The following is a 21924-nucleotide window of genomic DNA, read 5'->3' on the forward strand; positions in this document are numbered from 1 at the left end:
TTCCAGGCAATGTCATATATATGGGCTCATACAATATGTAACCCTTTTAATCTGTTTTTTTCACTTAGCATACATATTTGAAATCTATCCATGTTCTTTTGTGTTTTAATAGTTTGTCCCTTTTTTACTGCTGATTATTATGTCACTGTAGGGATGCACCAGAATTTATTTATTCATTCCCCAGTTAAGGGACTGCTAGGGAATGACTTCTGTCCCCTGCAGATTCACATGTTGAAACCGTAACTCCCAAAGTGATTGGATTTGGATAGGCCCTTTAGGAGGCAATAAAGGTTAAATGAGGTCATAAAGGTGGGGCCCTAACCCAATAAGGTTGGAGCCCTTATAAGAAGAGGAAGAGACATAAGGTCCCTCTCTCTGCAAGCACATAGACTAAGTAGGAGAGGTTACAGGAGCACACAGTGAAAAGGCAGCTCCCTGCAAGCCAGGAAAAGAGCCCTCGCCAGAAATCAAATTGACTGGCACCTTAATCTTGAACTTCCAGTCTCCAGAGCTGTAAGTAGTTAAATTTCTGTTGTTTAAGTCATCCAGTCTGTGGTATTTTGTTATAGCAACCCAAGCAGCCTAGTGGTCATAAGGAAAAATCTAGCTAGGATTCTAGTCACCGACTATGAGTTACTAGTAAGTAATAGTCACTTGATAACTTAGTCATGCCCTAAATGGAGTGGCCATGGTGGCTAGTCTCTGCCATTTAGTGAGCTAGATAAAGATCAGTGAGAATAACTGAGTGCCCACAGCTGGAACATAATGGAGAAAAATGGAGGAAAAGCCAGAATGAGAAAAGATGACTTACTTGACAGACATCATAATAATGCTACTAACTGCTGCTTATTTTAATGGGTAGTTTTGCCTAAACCGATTCAGCAGTGTAAATACTTAATTCCTTCCTTCTACCAAGGGGGAGAAAAGAACTTAGTCTCTCTCAGAGGGACTTTCAGGGAGTCCTCCTTGGATAAAAGATGTTTAAGAAAGAGGCCATTTCCTGGAGTGTTTGTTAAAAAGCAAGTTCCAAGGCCCTACCTGCAGGGAAATGCAGAAGTCTGCAGTTTTTAAAAGTCAGATAATTCTGATGCAGATAGTCCTACAATTTGATTTTCAAAAACAGTTTTTCAGAAATGTTTGATGTTTTCATTGTACCACTTGTATACATTGAGCGAAATGCCACATTGTAATTATATCATGACTTAGATTCAGGTCCTACTTTCCAGAAAGATGCATAGTATCTATTCGTACATTTATATATTTATACATACAAATAGCATACAGACTGTGATAGTTTATTGCAGTATATTTATGTGGAGAAACCCAGACACATTGCTATTACTGAGACAAATGTATCTAAAGGTAGAGCATTGCCCTTCCGGGATCATGGGTTTCTGTGCTTAAAATCCTTCAGTGAAATCATAGACGTCAGGGCTGCTAAATGCACATCCTTTCACACCTTTTAGTGGGTTGAACCCTGAAAGGCGAGAGTTCCTGTGGGCGTCACCATAGGGTGTCAGAGGAAGACAGCTGTCCTTGGCTTCTGGTCAAGAATCTGCAACGAAAAATGAATGTTTCAGTACTTCTGAATAGTCTGCTTAATAATTTCGAAAGCAGAATGCACCTCTCCGATGCTCACTAAGCATTTTTGGCAAGTAATTGAAACACATTTATCTTCTCTGACATTACCTAATGGAGCTATCTGCTTTCCTGGAACATGCTGAAAGTGACTGGCTAAAATACGTGCATTTTGCACTCTACAATAAGGTTTGTGTGTGTCCCACAGATGGAAGTAGCCCACCTTGGGCACCCAGCCTGAAAAGTGAAACTAATGAGTTCTCTAGTAGCTCTTCAGTAGGGTGTTCATTATTTTAACCTCTGAGATCTGAATAAGGTATCAGATCTTTTAGGGCTGGACTCTGGGCATTAAAAAAGTTTTAATTTAAGCCTATCAAAATATATTCCAGTTAAAAAAATATTTCATTTTAAATTGAGTGTGAAGGGAAACAGAAGTTAATTAAAAGGAATACTGTATGTGCTGTAACCATGTTTTAATTTCTGAACCCTGAAAAAGAAGTGATAGTAGAAAAATCTGACTTACTGGGACATTTATATAAACAGCTTTAAAATTAGAATAAGAGTCTGTGATGATGATAATGATAATGATAATGAAGAATAAGATGAAAAAGAATTGATCACATTTTCTTGGTTCATAACATCTTAAGAAAGTCTCATTAGAAATACATGTTCTCCAAATAAAGAAAAAAAATTAAAAAGGTAGGGAACAGTTAAAGAAAGGCAGAATCCAGGACCTCTGCTTACATTTCATCAGCCCTCAAATTTATCCAAGAAATGGCACAAATCTTGGAAAGGAAAGGTGAAGCTGTGAGTTTTCATGGGTGCAGTCAAGTTTGTACAGGCTCCTTCTAACTACTTGAAGAGAGATAATTCTAGGGGACAGGCTGCTTTCATTGTAGGGGCATGTTCACTACTCTGATTAAAAAACTTGGCACGGCAAAGTTTCCAAAACCTGTCTTTACTAATTCATACCTCCCAGTTGAACACCCAACACTGTCAGCCAAGTTTTTCATTACAAGAAAGGTGATAAAATCAAATATTGTTAAGATGGGCTCTTCATATGAAAACCTATTTGGATTTGATTCAGTTTCACAGAATTTCTGTACATCTATTGAAAACTCTGAGTAATCAAGAGTTGCAGATGGATATAAATATATCCATCATCCACTGTGAAAAGTGCAGCAAATACATGTTGTTTATGCTCTGGGATTCTTGTCTTTTAAGATGGGTTGCAAATATTACATGTTATGTTTTAGAGTTAGGGTTTGAGAGGAATCAGAGGAGACATAGTTAAAGCCAGTCAATATATTTTGAATTGTGACTGTTCTCATCCAAGAACAAAAAGGGGTTCCCTGGGGCAGTCTTTGAATCTCTTGTTTTCATTTTTGCTTAGAAAGTATTTATTTTCACTACTCGAAGAGAAAAAAAAAGAGGATTTTTTATTTCTACCCCTTCCCAAAGCTTAGGCCACTGGCTGTCCTTTCCCCTATCAGAGTCCACTATTGGTCCAGCACACTCAAAATCTGTTAAAGTGACTATATGAAAACACAGAAAAATGGGTAGGATATAATAATAAGTTAAAGAAACTCAGGTTCTGGCTGGACATGGTAATTCATATCTGTAATTCCAGCACTTTGGGAGGCTGAGAAGGGAGGATTGCTTGAGCCCAGGAGTTCAAGACCAGCCTGGGCAACATTGAGAGACTCTGTCTCCATGAAGAAATTTGAAAAATTAGCCAGGCATTGGTGGTGCATGCCCGTAGTCTCAGCTACTCAGGAGGCAGAGGTGAAAAGATCGCTTGAGCTCAAGAATTTGAGGCTTTAGTGAGTGAGCTATGATTGTGCCACTGCACTGCCACTGCACTGCAGCCTGCATGATAGAGTGAGATCCTGCCAAAAAAAGAGAAAGAAAGCCAGGTTTAAAATTGGATTCATGAAATGATTATAATCATGTTGAAATTATCTATATATGCAGCTAAAACTTGAAGGAGACATGTGGAAAATGAAGCCAAATGATTCGTTGGAAAGTGAGATTTGAGATGAATAATTTTTATTCTAAATTTTCAATACTGTTATTATGTTGCTTGCAAAAAAAATAACATTCTTTTAAAAATCTGATTGACGCTTGGAGTTGCCAAGATGGCCGAATAGGAATAGCTCCGGTCTGCAGCTCCCAGCGTGATTGACACAGAAGACGGGTGATTTCTACATTTCCAACTGAGGTACCTGGTTCATTTCACTGGGACTGGTTGGACTGTGGGTGCAGCCCATGGAGGGCGAGCTGAAGCAGGGCGGGATGTTGCCTCACCCAGAAAGTGCAAGGGGTCAGGGGATTTCCCTTTCCTAGCCAAGGGAAGCCATGACAGACTATCTGGAAAAATGGGACACTCCCCACCCAAATACTGTGCTTTTCCCAAGGTCTTAGCAACCGGCAGACAAGTTGATTCTCTCCCGTGCCTGGCTCAGCAGGTCCCATGCCCATGGAGCCCTGCTCACTGCTAGTGCAGCAGTCTGAGGTTGATCTGCAAGGCAGCAGCCTGGCTGGGGAGGGACATCTGCCATTGCTGAGGCTTGAGAAGGTAAACAAAGTGGCCAGGAAGCTAGAACTGGGCAGAGCCCACCTCAGCTCAACAAGGCCTATTGCCTCTAGATGCCACCTCTGTGGGCAGGGCATAGCTGAACAAAAGGCAGCAGACAACTTCTGCAGACTTAAATGCCCCTGTCTGACAGCTCTGAAGAGAGCAGTGGTTCTCCCAGCATGGCCTTTGAGCTCTGAGAACAGACATACTGCCTCCTCAAGTGGGTCCCTCACCCCTGTGTAGCCTAACTGGGAGACACCCAGTAGGGGCCAACAGACACCTTATATAGGTGGCTGCCCCTCTGGGACAAAGCTTCCAGAGGAAGGATCAGGCAGCAATATTTGCTGTTCTGCAATATTTGCTGTTCTACAGCCTCTGCTGATGATACCCAGGCAAACAAGGTCTGGAGTGGAACTCCAGCAAATGTCAACAGACCTGCAGCTGAGGGACCTGACTGTTAGAAGGAAAACTAACAAACAGAAAGGAATAGCATCGACATCAACAAAAAGGTTATCTACACCAAAACCCCATCTGTAGCTCACCAACATCAAAGACCAAAGGTAGATAAAACCAAAAAGATGGGGAGAAACCAGAGCAGAAAAGCTGACAATTCTAAAAATAAGAGTGCCTCTTCTCCTCCAAAGGATCTCAACTCCTCGCCAGCAATGGAACAAAGCTGAATGGAGAATGAATTTGACAAGTTGACAGAAGCAGGCTTCAGAAGGTCGGTAATAACAAACTTCTCCAAGCTAAAGGAGGATGTTCGAACCCATTGCAAGGAAGCTAAAAACCTTGAAAAAAGATTAGATGAATGGCTAACTAGAATAAACAGTGTAGAAAAGACCTTAAATAACCTGATGGAGCTGAAAACCATGGCATTAGAACTTCGTGATGCATGCACAAGCTTCAATAGCTGATTCGATCAAGTGGAAGAAAGGGTATCAGTGATTGAAGATCAAATTAATGAAATGAAGCAAGAAGAGAGGTTAGAGAAAAAAGATAAAAAGAAACAAACAAAGCCTCCAAGAAATATGGGACTATGTGAAAAGACCTAATCTACATTTGATTGGTGTACCTGAAAGTGATAGGGAGAATGGAACCAAGTTGGAAAACACTCTTCAGGATACTATCCAGGAGAACTTCCCCAAACTAGCAAGGCAGGCCAACATTCAAATTCAGGAAATACAGAGAACATCACAAAGATACTCTCAAAATGAGCAACCACAAGACACATAATTGTCCGATTCACCAAGGTTGAAATAAAGGAAAAAGTGTTAAGGGCAGCCAGAGAGAAAGGTCGAGTTACCCACAAAGGGAAGCCCATCAGACTAACAGTGGATCTCTCGGCAGAAACCCTACAAGCCAGAAAAGAGTGGGGGCCAATGTTCAACATTCTGAAGGAAAATAATTTTCAACCCACAATTTCATATTCAGTCAAACTAAGCTTCATAAGCAAAGGAGAAATAAAATCTTTTACAGACAAGCAAATGCTGAGAGATTTTGTCACCACCAGGCCTGCCTTACAAGAGCTCCTGAAGAAAGCACTAAATGTGGAAAGAAACAACCAGTACCAGCCACTGCAAAAACATACCAAATTGTAAAGACCATTGATGCTATAAAGAAACAGTATAAATTAACAGACAAAATAAACAATTCTCTGCTTCAAAGAGAATAAAATACCTGGGAATCCAACTTACAAGGGATGTGAAAGACCGCTTCAAGAAGAAGCACAAAACACTGCTCAATGAAATTAAAGAGGACACAAACAAATGGAAGACTATTTCATGCTCATGGATAGGAAGAATCAATATCGTGAAAATGGCCATACTGCCCAAGGTAATTTATAGATTCAATGCCATCTCCATCAAGCTACCAATTACTTTCTTCACAAAATTGGAAAAAAACTACTTTCAAGTTCATATGGAACCAAAAAAGGGCCCGCATTGCCAAGACAATCCTAAACAAAAAATACAAAGTTGGCGGCATCATGCCATCTGACTTCAAACTATACTACAAGGCTACAGTAACCAAAACAGCATGGTACTGGTACCAAAACAGATATATAGACCAATGGAATTGAATAGAGGCCTCAGAAATAATGTCACACATCTACAACCATCTGATCTTTGACAAACCTGACAGAAACAAGAAATGGGGAAAGGACTCCCTATTTAATAAATGGTGCTGGGAAAACTGGCTAGCCATATGTAGAAAGCTGAAACTGGATCCCTTACTTGTACCTTATACAAAAAATAATTCAAGATGGATTAAGGACTTAAATGTTAGACTGAAAGCCATAAAAACCCTGGAAGAAAACCTAGGCAATACCATTCAGGACATAGGCATGGGCAAGGATTTCATGACTCAGACACAAAAGCAATGGCAACAAAAACCAAAATAGTCAAATGGGATCTAATTAAACTAAAGAGCTTCTACACAGCAAAAGAAACTGCCACCAGAGTGAACAGGCAACCTACAGAATGGGAGAAAATTTTTACAACGTACCCATCTGAGAAAGGTTTAATATTCAGAATCTACAAAGAACTTAAACAAATTGACAAGAAAACAACAACAACAACAAAAAAAACAAATGACCCCATCAAAAAGTGGGCAAAAGATATGAACAGATACTTCTCAAAAGAAGACATCTATGCAGCCAACAGACACATGAAAAAATGCTCATCATAATTGGTCATCAGAGAAATGCAAATCAAAACCACGATGAGATACCATCTCACACCAGATAGAATGGCAATAATTAAAAAGTCAGGAAACAACAGATGCTGGAGAGGATGTGGAGAAATAGGAATGCTTTTACACTGTTGGTGGGAATGTAAATTGGTTCAACCATTGTGGAAGACAGTGTGGCAATTCCTCAAGGATCTAAAACTAGAATTACCATTTGACCCAGCAATCCCATTACTGGGTATATACCCAGAGGATTATAAATTATGCTACTCTAAAGATACATGCACACGTATATTTATTGTGGCACTATTCACAATAGCAAAGACTTGGAACCAGCCCAAATGTCCATCAATGATAGCCTGGATTAAGAAAACGTGGCACATATACACCATGGAATATTATGCAGCCATAAAAAGAGGATGAGTTCATGTCCTTTGCAGGGACATGGATGAAGATGGAAACCATCATTCTCAGCAAACTATCACAAGGACAGAAAACCAAACACTGCACGTTCGCATGTTCTCACTCATAGGTGGGAACTGAACAATGGGATCACTTGGACACAGGGTGAGCAACATTACACACTGGGGCCTGTCAGGGGCTACGGGACTGGGGGAGCGATAGCATTAGGAGAAATACTTAATGTAAATGATGAGTTGATGGGTGCAGCAAACCAACATGGCACATGTATACATATGTTTCAAATCTGCACATGTGTGCACATGTACCCTAGAATTTAAAGTATAATAATAATAAAAAAACCTGATTGACTAGTACACTGAAAACTATAAAATGCTTGTGAAACAAATTAAAGAAGACACCATAAATGAAAAGATATTCAGTACTCATGGATTGAAAGATTAAATATGAAGATGTCAATACTATCCAAAGTGCTCTATAGATGCAATGCAATCCCTAGTCCAACAACAGTTATTGCAGAGACAGAAAAATCATCCTAGAATTCGTGTGGAATTTCAAAGGAGTCTGAATAGCCAAACCAATCTTGCAAAAGAAAACCAAAGTGGGAGTTCTCATACTTCCTGATTTTCAACCTTGCTACAAAGCACAGTAATCAAATCCATGAGGTACCAGCATAAAGACTGACATATAGACCAATGGAGTAGAATAGAGAGTTCAGAATCGATTTGTCTCATACAAGGTCAAACGATCTTTGACAAGGGTGCCAAGACCATTCAGTGGGGTAAAGGACCATCTTTTCAACCAATGCTGTTGAGAACACTGGATAACCACATGCAAAAGAATGAAGTTGGACCCTTACCTTTCATCATATTCAAAAATTAACTCGAAATGGATCAATAACCTAAACGTATAAGCTGAAAGCATAAAACTCTTAGAAGAAAACATGGGGAAAGGCTCCATGACATTGGATTTGGCAATGATTTATTGGCTATGACGTTAAAAGCACAGGCAATGAAAGAAAAAAATATTTAAGTTGGACTTCATCAAAATTAAAAGCTTGCATGCATCAAAGGACACTGTTAACAGAATGAAAAGACAACCCACAGAAGGGAAGAAAATATTGGCAAATCATGTATTTGATAACAGATCAATATCTAGAATATATAAAGAACTTCTACAACTCAACAACAACAAAACAAACAATTGATTAAAAGTTGCACTTGAGTAGATATTTCTTCAAGGAATATATATATATAAATGATCCATAAGCAGGTGAAAAGATGTTTAACCTCCCTAGTCGTTAGGAAAATGCAAATCAAACACAAAATGAAATACCATTTTACACCCATTCAAATGGCTATTATTAAAAAAATCACCCAGAAAATAACAAGTGTTGGTGAGGATGTGGCGAAACTGGAACCCTTGTGCATTGCTTCTGGGAATGTGAAATTGTACATTAATTCTTCAAAAAATTAAAAACAGAATTACTACAAGACCCAATAATTCCACTTCTGGATATACACTCAAAAGAAGTGAAAGTAGGGACTTGAACAGATATTTATACATTCATCTTCACAATAAGCATTTCAACAATAGTCAAAAGGTAGAAGTAACCCAAATGTTCATCAACAGATGAATGGATAAACAAATTGTGATATATACATATAATGAAATATTATTCAGTCTTAAAAAGGAAGAAAATTCTGACATGCTACAACATGAACGAAACTCGAAGACATGCTAAGTGAAATAAGTCAATCATAAAAGACGAATATTGTATGGGATGCCTCTTTGATGAGGTTCCTAGAGGAGACAAAATCATAGAGGCAGAAAGTAGAATGATAGTTGCCAGGGGTTAGGGGAAGGAGGAAATGCAGAGTTTGTGTTGAGTACATATAGGATTTCAATGCGGAAGATTGAAAAGTTCTGAAAATGAATGGTGGTGATGATGATTGCACAACAATATAAATGTACTTAATGCCATACAACTGTACACTTAAAAATAGTTCAGGTGATAAATTTTAGGTTGAGTGTATTTCACTACAATAAAAAACAAATCTGATTAAATGCACATTCCTTTTTTTTCCTGTAAAACAAATCATATCAAAGTAAATACACATTCTAATTCTCTTATCCTAGGTAGTATATCCTGGAGTCCTCATTCCTGCCTTTCTCTATGTTCCCATTTCCCTTATCTCTGCTCTCAATAAGATTGTTGTAGATTAATTGCCCCAATCTGAGCCCTGCAGCATTTTCTTTTCTGACTACTTCAGTTGTCAGTTTCTATGCTGATGGATTCATCTTTGGATATCAAGTATTAAATAATTGTGTAATGTGTGCGGGGCACTGTGGTCAGTTCTGTGGACAATACGGTGGAATATGGGCCCAATGACTTGATGCTGTGCTCTGACAAGATAGGGTATTGGAAGATAGGGCACATGGGACACAGACAATACCTCCAAAGGAAAATAATGCTTGATAGACCCACAGTGAGTAATACAGATCAGAACTGCTTTGGGAACTTTGAGAGAGAACTGGGAGAGATGAGGTTGAAACAAGCTTTGGAGAATGGTAGGATTTGATTATGTGGAGATGGGAAGCATTGAACTCAGAGAAAATTTATCAGTTCTTTATGAACATGTGCAGACTTTGTTAACCTTAGTACCACTGAGATTTTGTACTGTAAGCTTTTTATTGTGGGCGCTTTCCTGTACATTTTAGGATGCTTAGCATCTTCCCTGGCCTCTACACACTAGATACCAGTAATTCCCTCCTTCACCCCAGTTGTAACAATCAAAAATATCTCCAAACACTTCAGATCTTTCCTGGAGGGCAAAAAAAAAGCTCCCCCTGCCACCCCAAATTTGAAAACCGCTGCTATATAGAACCGGTGTCAGGGAAACATCAGTTTGAAAAGGGCAGAAAGTCCATTCCTGAGAGTGTCTTTCAAAATCTGTGTATTCCAAGTGCTCGTTTTGGCACCTGTTATGTATGGATAGTTTTTAAGTCTTTTGTTCATTACTGTTTAAACGGTGCTATACACAGGCTGATCCTACCTTTAAAAGAGTGTGGATAAGGAGAGCCTAGAAGTAGAAGGATCATTTAGGAAGCTTTTTTAATAATTCAGAAAATAGATATAAAGACCTAAACTGAGGTTGTGATAATTGGGATAGAAAGGGGATGGGTGGATGAATTTGTGTGAAGGAAGGACAAACAGAACTTGGGGGCAGGAGGCAATACATCTGGGCAAGTTGAGTAGAAGAAAAGAGAGGCCCGGGTCTTCTTGAGAAGAAGATAAATCAGTGTAGATGTAAACTTAAGTCTCTTGATAACTGAGGGTTGAATGTGAACAACTTATTGTGAACAAATGATTAATTATTTCAAATCATGAAAATAACTTCTAGTCAAGTTGAATGTGGAATCATCTATAGGTAAAGGAGTTAGGAAAATTTAGACTTCATTTAGTCTTTTTTTTTTTTTTTTGAGACAGAGTTTCACTCTTGTTGCCCAGGCTAGAGTGCAATGGCATGATCTCGGCTCACTGAAACCTCCTCCTCCTGGGTTCAAGCGATTCTCCTGCCTCAGCCTCCCGAGTAGCTGGGATTACAGGCACCTGCCACCATGCCTGGCTAATTTTTGTATTTTTAGTAGAGACGGGGTTTTACCGTGTTGGCTAGGCTCATCTTGAACTCCTGACTTCAAGTATCTGCCCTCCTTGGCATCCCAAACTGCTGGGATTACAGTTGTGAGCCACCACACCTGGCTTAGATTTTATTTAGTCTTCTCTCAGAAAGAAAAGATTGTAAGAAGGAGAAAAGCACTGCAAAATCTTTTTTCTCTGTAATATCTATTTGAGATGTAAAGATGAATAATCTCTGATTTGGGATTCGGAAATCTGCATTTGGAACTCAGCGTGTCCCTTCAAAAGCTCTCGGAGAATTAAAAACTTTGTGCTTTTAAAAATTCTAAACCATTTCTCCATTTTCACAGAGGAAATACAGACAAAGCAAGGGCAAAATTTCAGCATGAGGGCCTCCCCCTGGCTCACAGCCTTGGCTGTTGCTAAGCTGGTGAGCATCATATTGTCATTTGAGAAAGCCAGCTGCATAGCTAGATAGAGTGAGCCTGCCTCTTCAATTCCAAGACTGTAATTATGCTAAAATGGGATCTTGCAGCAGTGAATATAAAGAGAAGCCTTGGAATATATCTCCTACACTAAACAACTTTATGGTTGAAAGGAAGCAATTACTAAGAACAAGACGAGACTAAGTAAAAACAGCATAACTTTCCAACTTGGGTATTGACAGTATTGTGCTGACCTCAAACAGTCTTTGCTTCCTCGCTGCAACCCACCGAAAGCCATAATAAGTCCAGCTTGCTAGCCTGATTTTTAGATCAAGTGGAAATAATTTTAAAAAATGAAACTCCCCTCCCCTCACTCAATTTAAAGCAACTTTCTAAATGGACTTAATAATAACAGTAATCCTACCGAAGTTTTTGTATTAGTTATCCTTGTCACCAAGACTTAGAAAGATATTAGGTATTCACGTAAGCCCTTCTCTACTCAATGAATCAGCTCTACCTTCCTAAGTTATCACCATCCAGTTGCAAGTAGAGCTGTCTGCGGATAGGACAGATATGAAAACAGTAGAAAAGGAGGATTCTTAATTCTTTTACTTCATGACCGAAGGTAGCAGAAAAAGGAAATTGGGTATAGAACAAGATTATGTATAAGACGGAAAACTGAAAATTAGATCCACCTACAATAGCGCACCCAACCACCTCCTCATTCTGACTTTGCAGTCTGTAATTGAACAGGTTCATCCTGACCCTCTATCTGCAAAGTATATTATAAGGCTATGTGAAAACAGGTGGCGTTTGAGAACAAGCACACTCAGGCCAGGTCTGCACAAGTTAATTAGATCACTTAGCTCTCTTGATAATTCTAGAACCCAAAATATCAACTTTTACCTAAATTCTACAGATGGTCATGCTTGGGGACATTTATCACTTACTCTTCTGGAGGTCTTACCCAAAGCATAAGACAATAGGAAGAAATAGGATAGGAGATATTGAGAGGAAATAATAAAAAATGTCATGATCTTTAAATGATATGATTGCCTTTCTAGAAAATTTAAGACAAAGAAAAACAATGAGGTCTAATGAGAGATATCAGTAAAAAAGTCAGGAATGACTATAAACGTACCAAAATCAATAGGTTTCTTACACATCAGCAATAATGTTATAAAATATGATGTGTAAATGAGAAGAATTCTTTAATTAAATCAAGATATTTGCATCCAATGTAACTACACTACAGTCATTACAAAGATGATGTACATCTCTATAACATGACATGGAAAGAGATCTAAAACGTTTGGTAAAAGGAAATAGCAAAGTCCAAACAGTGTGTAAAGTATCAAAGTAAATGAAATTATATATGTAAACGTGTATGTGCATATGAGTGTGTGTATGTGTTTATACACTTATGTGCCACATAATATGTTTGGTCAGCGATGAACCACATATACAACGGTGATCCAAAAATATTATAATGGAGCTGAAAAATTCCTATTGGCTAGTAATGCAGTAGCCATGGTAGTGTCTTCGCACAAAGCATTGCTCATCTGTTTGTGGTGGTGCTGGTGTAAACTAACCTACTGCACTATGAATCATATAAAAAGTATAGCAATACAATTATGTACGTTATAATACTTGAAAATGATAATAAACAACTGTTACTGGTTTATGTGTTTACCATATTATACTTTTTATCATTATTTTGGAGTATACTCCTTCTACTTATATATATTAAAAGTTTGACTGTAGGCAGGACGCAGTGGCTCATGCCTGTAATCCCAGCACTTTGGGAGGCCAAGGCAGGTGGATCACTTGAGGTCAAGAGTTCGAGAGCCAGCCTGGCTAACATGGTTAAACTCCGTCTCTACTAAAAATACAAAAATTAGCTGAGCATGGTGGCACGCACCTGTAATCCCAGTTACTCAGGAGGCTGAGGCAGGAGAATCACTTGTACCTAGAAGGTGGAGGTTGCAGTGAGCCAAGATCATGCCACTGCACTCCAGCCTGGGCACTAGAGAGAGACTCCAGCTCAAAAAAAAGAAAAAAAAAATTGACTGTAAAATAGCCTCAGACAGGTCCTTTAGAAGGTAGCCCAGAAGAAGGCATTGTTGTCACAGGAGATGACAACTCTATGTGTGTTATTGCCTCTGAAGACCTTCCAGTGGGACAAGATGTGGAGGAGGAAAACAGTGATATTGATGATCCTGACCCTGCTTAGGCCTAGGCTGATATGTATATTTGTGTCTTAGTTTTTAACAAAAGCTTAAAAAGTAAAAAAAAAAAAAAAAAAAAAAAAAAAAAGGAAAAAGCTTATAAAATAAGGATAGAAAATATTTTTGTACAGCTGTACAATGCTTTTGTGTGCATGTGTGGGTTATTTTATTTTATTTTTTAGAGACGGGGTTTTACTATGTTTCCCAGGCTGGTCTAGAACTCCCGGGCTCAAGCAATCCTCCCGCCTCAGCTTCCCAAAGTGCTGGGATTACAGGCCTGAGCCACCATGTCCAGCAGTGTTTTAAGCTAAGTGTTACTACAAAAGAGTCAAAAAGTTTACAAATTTAAAAATTTATAAAGTAAAAATGTTACAGTAAACTCAGGCTAATTTATTATTAAAGCAAGAACAAATTTTAAAATAAATTGAGTGCAGCCTAAGCATACAGCGTTTGTAAAGTCTGCAGTAGCACACAGTAACGTCCTAGGCCTTCACAATCACTTGCCACTCACTCGCTGACTTACCCAGAGCAACTTCTCGTCCTGTAAGCTCCATTCATGGTAAGTGCCTTACACAAGTGCACCATTTTAAAAAAATCTTTTATGCGGTATTTTAATTGTATCTTTTCTGTGTTTAAATACACAAATACTTTATGTTTATGTTTACTATGTTTAAATACACAAATTGTAGCACCACTATGATACAACTGCCTACAGTATTCAGCACAGTAACATGCTGTACAGGTTTGTAGCCTGGGAACAATAGACTATATATACAGCTATATACAGCCTAGGAGAATTAGATTTTATATATATGTAGTCTAGGTGTGTAGTAGGCTATACCATCTTGGTTTGTGTAAGTATACTCCATTATGTTCACACAATGATGAAATTGCTTAATTTCTCAGAATGAAGAATATATTCCTTCAGCAGGGATACATTCATTTCTCAGAACTATCCCTGTTGTTAAGTGACACATGACTGGATATAAAGTATACATAATATATACATATATGCTGGAAAAGAATCTGGAAGAACATAACCCATCCCTTTAAAGTGGTTTTCTTATGGGTGGGGAAGAGCTGGAATTATGGCTTTCTCTTTCTCTAGTCTATATTTCTCTAATATTTTTACATGACAATTATGTATTATATTTGAAATCCAAGGAAGAGGCTAAGTGCAGTGGCTCACGTTTGTAATCCCAACACTTTGCGAGGTCAAGGCAGGAGGACTGCTTGAGCCCAGGAATTCAAGACCAGCCTGGGTGACATAGGGAGTCCTGGTGTCTTTAAAAAAAAAATTATCCAGACAAGGTGATGCGTGCCTGTGGTCCCAGCTACTCAGGAGGATGAGGCCGGAGAATCGCTTGAGCCTGGAAGATGGAGGCTGCAGTGAGGTGTGATAGCGCCACTGCACTCCAGCCTGGGTGACAGAGCTAGACTCTGTCTCAAAACAAACACACAAAAGGCCAAAGAAAGCAATGAATATTAAAAATATAAAAAGAAAAATTAAATGTTAAGAATCTTCTTGAGCTCTCCTTTTATAGAGAATTTAAAAGCTCACCTCCTTAAGACTGAAATTGAAAATGAATAGCTACAAAAATGGGAATAGAATGTTCTAAGCTTTGGGTCAGTAAGAAAAGTAACTATGTGCTAATATTGTTAAATCAAAACATATTTTAAAAGATAGACCCAGCATTGGAAATTTCCTATTTTCTCTAGTGTTTAAATCAAGCTCTTTAAATATTATATATTTTTCTGATTATGTCAGTAATTCACGCTTATTCCAAGGATTTAGAAAATATCAAAAAGAACAAAGAAGGAAACAGAAATGACCTATAATCATGTTCTTCAGAGATAACCAAAATTAATATTAATATTTTTGTGATACATATTTCCCGTTAGTCTTTTAATTAACACATAGGTATACTTTTAAAAAAGGGATTATAACTATTTTCATCTGACAACACATAATGAAGGTGTCCCACTGCCATTCTTTGGAATAGCATTGAATATTACCATTACTTCTTATTTTTGTTATAATTATCACTATAATCCATACATTTATGTTAAAATTGTTAGTTAAAAAAATTAGATACAGGCTGGGTGCGGTGGCTCATGCCTGTAATCCTAGCACTTTGGGAGACCGAAGTGGGCAGATTGCCTGAGCTCAGGAGTTTGAGACCAGCCTGGGCAACACGGTGAAACCCCGTCTCTACTAAAATACAAAAAATTAGCTAGGCGTGGCAGCGTGCGCCTGTAGTTCCAGCTACTCAGGACGCTGAGACAGGACAATCGCTTGAACTCGGGAAGCGGAGGTTGCAGTGAGCCAAGATCATGCCACTGCACTCCAGCCTGGGTGACAGAGCGAGACTCCGCCTCAAAAACAAACAAACTAAAAAGATACATGAGTCAAAGGACCTTTTCTGAGTTATTTACAGCTATGTCCCCAGTGCAGGGAACAGAGACTGATTCTTAGTAGAGAATAAACATTAATGAATGAATTTCATTTCCCCACGCCAGGAGGGCTTAAGCCTTAGTATGTATAAGCATTATCAGGAGAACTTGTTAATGCACAATTCCAAGATCTCAGCCCCAGAGATACTGATTCAGATGTCTTTGGTGGGGCCAGAGTGATTCTGATGCTGAGACCAACCTTTGGGAAACACTGCCTTAAGCTAAATACATAGAATAATCACTGAATCTTTAAAAGCATCAAGGTTTTGAAGACCTCTGATTTATATTGTTAATTTAGCTTCCTGAAAAGTTTTGCCAACTTACTGCTTTAAAGCAACCTCCTTCTACCTTGTGACATGTAAAACTGCCTATTTCATGGTCTTTCATCAACACTGTGTATTACTGATTTTAAAAAATTATGACCAATTTGATAGGAACAAGGAAGAAAAAATAAATAGCTTCTCATTAAAGATACAGAAAGTCATAAAAGAAAGTCACAATCATCTAAATTCACACCATCTGGAATGAGTTACCTTATTGACCTCTTGGCATGATTCTTTCTAGCCTTTTTTGTTTTTTCTGCTTTATTGAGATATAGTTGACAAATACAAATTGTATATATTCAAGGTGTACGAAGTGATGATTAGATATACATATACACTGTGAAATGATTGCCACAACTAAGCTGATTAACATATCTGCCACCTCACATAGTTACCTTTTTTTGTGGTAAAAATACTTAAGATTCACTCAGTAAATTTCAAGTACACAATACATTACCTATAGTCCATGCTATACATTAGGTCCCCAGAAATTATTCATCTTATAACTGTAAGTTTGTACCCTTTGACCAACATCTATTTTTCCACCCCCTCAATTTTTGCTTTTTAAATAAAACAATCATTATTGTTGTTTTAAAAATGGTACTTGCTTATTATAGAGAATGTGTATAATGAAAAAGAACAAATATGAAGATTAAAAACAGCCCAGATTGCACCATGTAGACATAATTAGACTTAATATAAGAAATGACTTTAGACATCTTTCTTTTTCCTTTGTTTACTTTTTTAATTTTAATTTTTTAAAATTTTAGGTTCAGGGGTACATGTGCAGGTTTGTTATACAGGTAAATTGTGTGTTGTGGAGCTTTTGTGTACAGATTATTTTGTCACCCAGGTAATAAGCATAGTTCCTGATAGGTAGTTTTTCCATCTCTCCCTCCTCCCACCCTACACCCTCAAGTAGGCCCCGGTATCTGTTGTTCCCTTCTTTGTGTCCATGTGTATTCAATGTTTAACTCCCACTTATAAGTGAGAACATGTGATACTCCGTTCCTGTGTTAGTTCACTTAGGATAGTGACCTCCAGTTCCATCCATGTTGCTGCAAAGGACATGATCTCCTTTATTTTTTTAATAACTGTGTGGTATGTGTATGCACCACATTTTAATTATCCAGTCTATCACTGATGGTCATTTAGGTTGATTCCATGTTTTCCCTGTTGTGAATAGTGTTGCAATAAACATATACATGCACATGTCTTTATGGTATAATAGAACTATTTATATTCCTTTGAGTATTGTATTAGTCTGTTTTCATGCTGTTGATAAAGACATACCTGAGACTAGGAAGAAAAAGAGTTTTAATTGGACTTACTCTTCCACATGGCTGGGGAGGCCTCAGAATCATGGTGGGAGGTGAAAGGCACTTCTTACATGGTGGCAGCAAGAGAAAATGAGGAAGAAGCAAAAGCAGAAACCTCTGTTAAACCCATCAGCTCTTGTGAGACTTATTCACAATCATGAGAATAGCATGGGGAAGACCAGCCTCCGTGATTCAGTTGCCTCCCCCTGGGTCCCTCCCACCACATGTGGGAATTCTGGGAGATGTAATTCAAGTTGATATTTGGGTGGGGACACAGCCAAACCATATCAGGTATATAGCTATTAATGAGATTGCTGGATCAAATGGTAATTCTGTTTTAAGTTCTTTGAGAAATCATCACACTTCTTGCCACAATGGCTGAACTGATTTACATCTCCATCAGCATGTATAAGTGTTCTCTTTTCTCTGCAACCTCTGCAGCATCTGTTATTTTTTGACTTTTTAATAATAGCCATTCTAACTAGTGCGAGATGGTATCCTTGTGGGTTTGATTTGTATTTCTCTAATGATTGGTAATGTTGAGCATCTTCTCATATGCCCTTTGGCTGCATGTATGCCTTCTTTTGAAAAGTGTCTGGTCATATCCTTTGTACACTTTTTAATGGGATTGTTTGTTTTTCCCTGCTAATTTGTTCAAGTTCCTTATAGATTCTGGATATTAGACCTTTGTCAGATACATAGTTTGCAAATATTTTCTTCCATTCTGTAGGTTGTTTACTCTGCTGATAGTTGCTCTTTAGTTTAATTATGTCCCATTTGTCAATTTTTGTTTTTGTTTCAATTGCTTTTGGCATCTTCATCACGAAATCTTTGCTGGGGTCTATGTCCAGAATGGTATTTCCTAGGTTGTTGCCCAAAGTTTTTATAGTTTTAGGTTTTGCATTTAAATCTTTAATCCATCTTGAGTTGATTTTTGTATGCAGTGTAAGAAAGGGTTCCAGTTTCAACCTTCTGCATATGGCTAGCCAGTTATCCCAGCATGATTTATTGAATAAGAAGTCCTTTCCCCATTGCTTGTTTTTGTTGACTTTGTCGAATATCAGATGATTGTAGGTGTGTGACATAATTTCTGGCCTCTCTATTCTGTTCCATTGGTTTATGTGTCTATTTTTGTACCAGTACTATGCTGTTTTGGTTACTATAGCCTTGTAGTATAGTTTGAAACTAGGTAGTGAAATGCCACTGGCTTTTTTTTTTTCTTTTTTTTTTTCTTAGGATTGCCTTGGCTATTCAGGCTCTTTTTGGGTTCAACATGAATTTTACTGATTTGCATATGTCGAAACCTGGCATTCCAGGTATAAAGCCTACTTGATCATGGTGGAGTAGCTTTCTGATGTGCTGCTAGATTCATTTTTGCAGTATTTTGTTGAGGATTTTTGCATCTATGTTCATCAAGGATTTTTGCCTGATGGTTTTGTACGTGTCTGTGTGTCTCTGCCAGGTTTTGGTATCAGTATGATGCTGGTCCCATAGGATGAGTTAGGGAAAATTTCCTCCTCCTCATGTTTTGGGAACAGTTTTAGAAGGAATGATACTAGCTCTTCATTGTATATCTGATAGAATTTGGCAGTGATTCTGTCTAGTCTTGGGTTTTTATGTTGGTAGGCTTTTTGTTTTTACTGATTCAATTTTAGAACTCGTTATTGTTCTGTTCAGGGATTCAATTTCTTCCTGGTTCAATCTTGGCATATTTCCAGGAACTTATCAATTTCTTCTAGATTTTCTAGTTTGTGGGCATAGAGGTGTTCATAGTAGTCTCTCAGGATTCTTTTGTATTTCTGTTGGGTCAGTAGTAATGTCCCATTGTCATTTCTCCTTGTGTTTATTTGGCCCTTCTCTTTTGTTTTTTTTTGTTAGTCTAGCTAGCAATCTATCAGTCTTATTTATTCTTTCAAAGACTCCAACTCCTGGTTCACTTATCTTTTGCATGGGTTTTCCACATCTCAATTCCCTTCAGTTCTGCTTTGATTTTGGTTATTTCTTGTCTTTTAGCTTTGGGGTTGCTTTGCTGTGGCTTCTCTAGTTCTTTTAGTTGTGATATTAGGTTGATAATATGAGATCTTTCTAACTTTTTGATGTGGGCATTTAGTGCTATAAATTTCCCTCTTAACACTGCTTTAGCTGTGTCCAAGACATTCTGATATGCTGTATGTTTGTTCTCATTAGTTTCATAGAACTTCTTAATTTCTGCCTTAATTTCATTATTTACTCAAAAGTAATTCAGGAGCAGGTTGCATAATTTCCTTGTAATTGCATGTTTTTGAGTAATTTTTTAAAGTCTTGATTTCTATTTTTATTATGCTGTTGTCCGAGAGCGTGTTTGGTATGATTTTGGTTCTTTTGCATTTGCTGAGGATTGTTTTATGTCCAATTGTTGGTCGATTTTAGAGTATGTGGCATATGGCAAAGAGAAGAATGTATATTCTATTGTTTTGGGATGGAGAGTTCTGTAGATGTCTGTTTGGCCCATCTGGTCAACTGTCAAGCTCAGGTCCTGAATATCTTTGTTAGTTTTCTGTCTTGATGATCTGTCTAATACTGTCAGTGGGGTGTTGACGTCTCTATTTATTGTGTGGGTGGGTTCTAAGTCTCTTCATAGGTCTCTAAGAACTCGCTTTATGAATCTGGGTGATCCTGTGTTGGTATTTAGGATAATTAGGACTTCTTGTTGAATTGAACCTTTTACCATTATGTAATGCCCTTCTTTGTCTTTTTTGACCATTATTGTGATGTCCTTCTTGTCTTTTTGACCATTGTTGGTTTAATGTCTGTTTTGTCTGAAATTATAACAGAAACCTCTGCTTTTTTTTTTCTGTTTTCTTTGTGCTTGGTAATTTTTTCTCCATTCCTTTATTTTGAGGCTATGGGTGTCATTGCATATGAGATGGGTCTCTCGAAGACAGCATATAGTTGGGTTGTGCTTCTTTATCCAACTTGCCACTCAGTGCCTTTAAATTGGGGCATTTAGCCTGTTTACTTTCAAGATTAATATTGACATGTGCAGATTTGATCCCATCATCATGTTGTTAGCTGGTTGTTATGCAGACTTAATTGTGTGGCTGCTTTGTAGTGTCAATGGTCTATGTACTTAAGTGTATTTTTGTGGTAGCCAGTAATGGTCTTTCCTTTTGACATTTAGCACTCCCTTAAGGACCTCTTGTAAAATAGGTCTAATGGTAATTAATTCCCCTAGCATTTGCTTGTCTGAAAAGGATTTTATTTCTCTTTTGCATATGAAGCTTAGTTTGGCTGGATGTGAAATTCTTGGTTGGAATTTCTTTTCTTTATGAATATCAAATATAGCCCCCCAATCTCTTCTGGCTTGTAGCATTTCTGCTGAAAGGTCTGTTTTTAGCTTGATGGGGTTCCCTTTGTAGGTGTCCTGACCCTTCTCTCTAGCGGCCTTTAACATTTTGTCTTTAATTTTGACCTTGGAGAATCTGATGACTATGTGTCTTGTGGATGATCATCTTGTATAGTATCTTGCAGGGGTTCTCCGCATTTCCTGAATTTGAATGTTGGCCTCTCTGGTGTGTTTGGGGACATTCTCATGGATGATATTCTCAACTGTGTTTTCCAAGTTGCCTACTTTCTCTTCCTCTCTTTCAGGGATGCCAATGAGTCGTACATTTGTTCTCTTTACATAATCCCGTATTTTTCAGAGATTTTCTTCATTCTTCTTTATTACTTTTTGTTTATTTTTGTCTGACTGATTTATCACAGAGAACTAGTCTTTGAGCTCTAAGATTCTTTCCTCAGTTTCATTGTTTCTGCTGTTAATACTTGTGATTGCATTATGACATTCTTGAGGTGAGTTTTTCAGTTCTTTCAGATCTGTTTGGTTCTTTCTCAAAATGGCCATTTCATCTTTACTCTCCTGTGTCATTTTATTGTGTTCCTTAGATTTTTTTGGACTGGGTTTTGACTTTCTCCTGAATGTCAATGATCTTCATTCCTATCCATAATCTGAATAATATTTCTGTCATTTCAGTCATTTCAGATTGGTTAAGAACAGGGAGACTAGTGTGATTATTTGGAGGTAAGAAAACACTCTGACTCTTTGAGTTGCCAGAGTTCTTGAGCTGGTTCTTTCTCATCTGTGTAGGCTGGGCTGGTAATCCTTCACTGTTTGAAGTTGCTGTCCTTTGAATGGCTTTTTCTTTTTATCTTCTTTGATGCCCTTGGGGGTTTGATTGTGGTAAAAGGTGGGTTCAGTCAACTGAGTTCATTTCTGGAAGATTTTAGGGAAC

At 38.0% G+C, this 21924-nt stretch overlaps 1 long non-coding RNA gene across 8 annotated transcripts in view; it reads left to right on the top strand.

The window, feature by feature from the left end:
* Nucleotides 1-366: 366 nt before the first annotated feature.
* Nucleotides 367-21924, top strand: part of LOC105499959 (uncharacterized) — a 92757-nt gene continuing 71199 nt past the window's right edge. For all 8 annotated transcript variants that reach the window (XR_011624786.1, XR_011624787.1, XR_011624784.1 and 5 more), the window contains exon 1: nt 367-513. This is a non-coding gene — a long non-coding RNA (uncharacterized lncRNA). The remainder of the gene's footprint in view (nt 514-21924) is intronic.

Source organism: Macaca nemestrina, chromosome 6 (genome assembly GCF_043159975.1).
Source record: "Macaca nemestrina isolate mMacNem1 chromosome 6, mMacNem.hap1, whole genome shotgun sequence".
Lineage (NCBI taxonomy): Eukaryota > Metazoa > Chordata > Mammalia > Primates > Cercopithecidae > Macaca > Macaca nemestrina.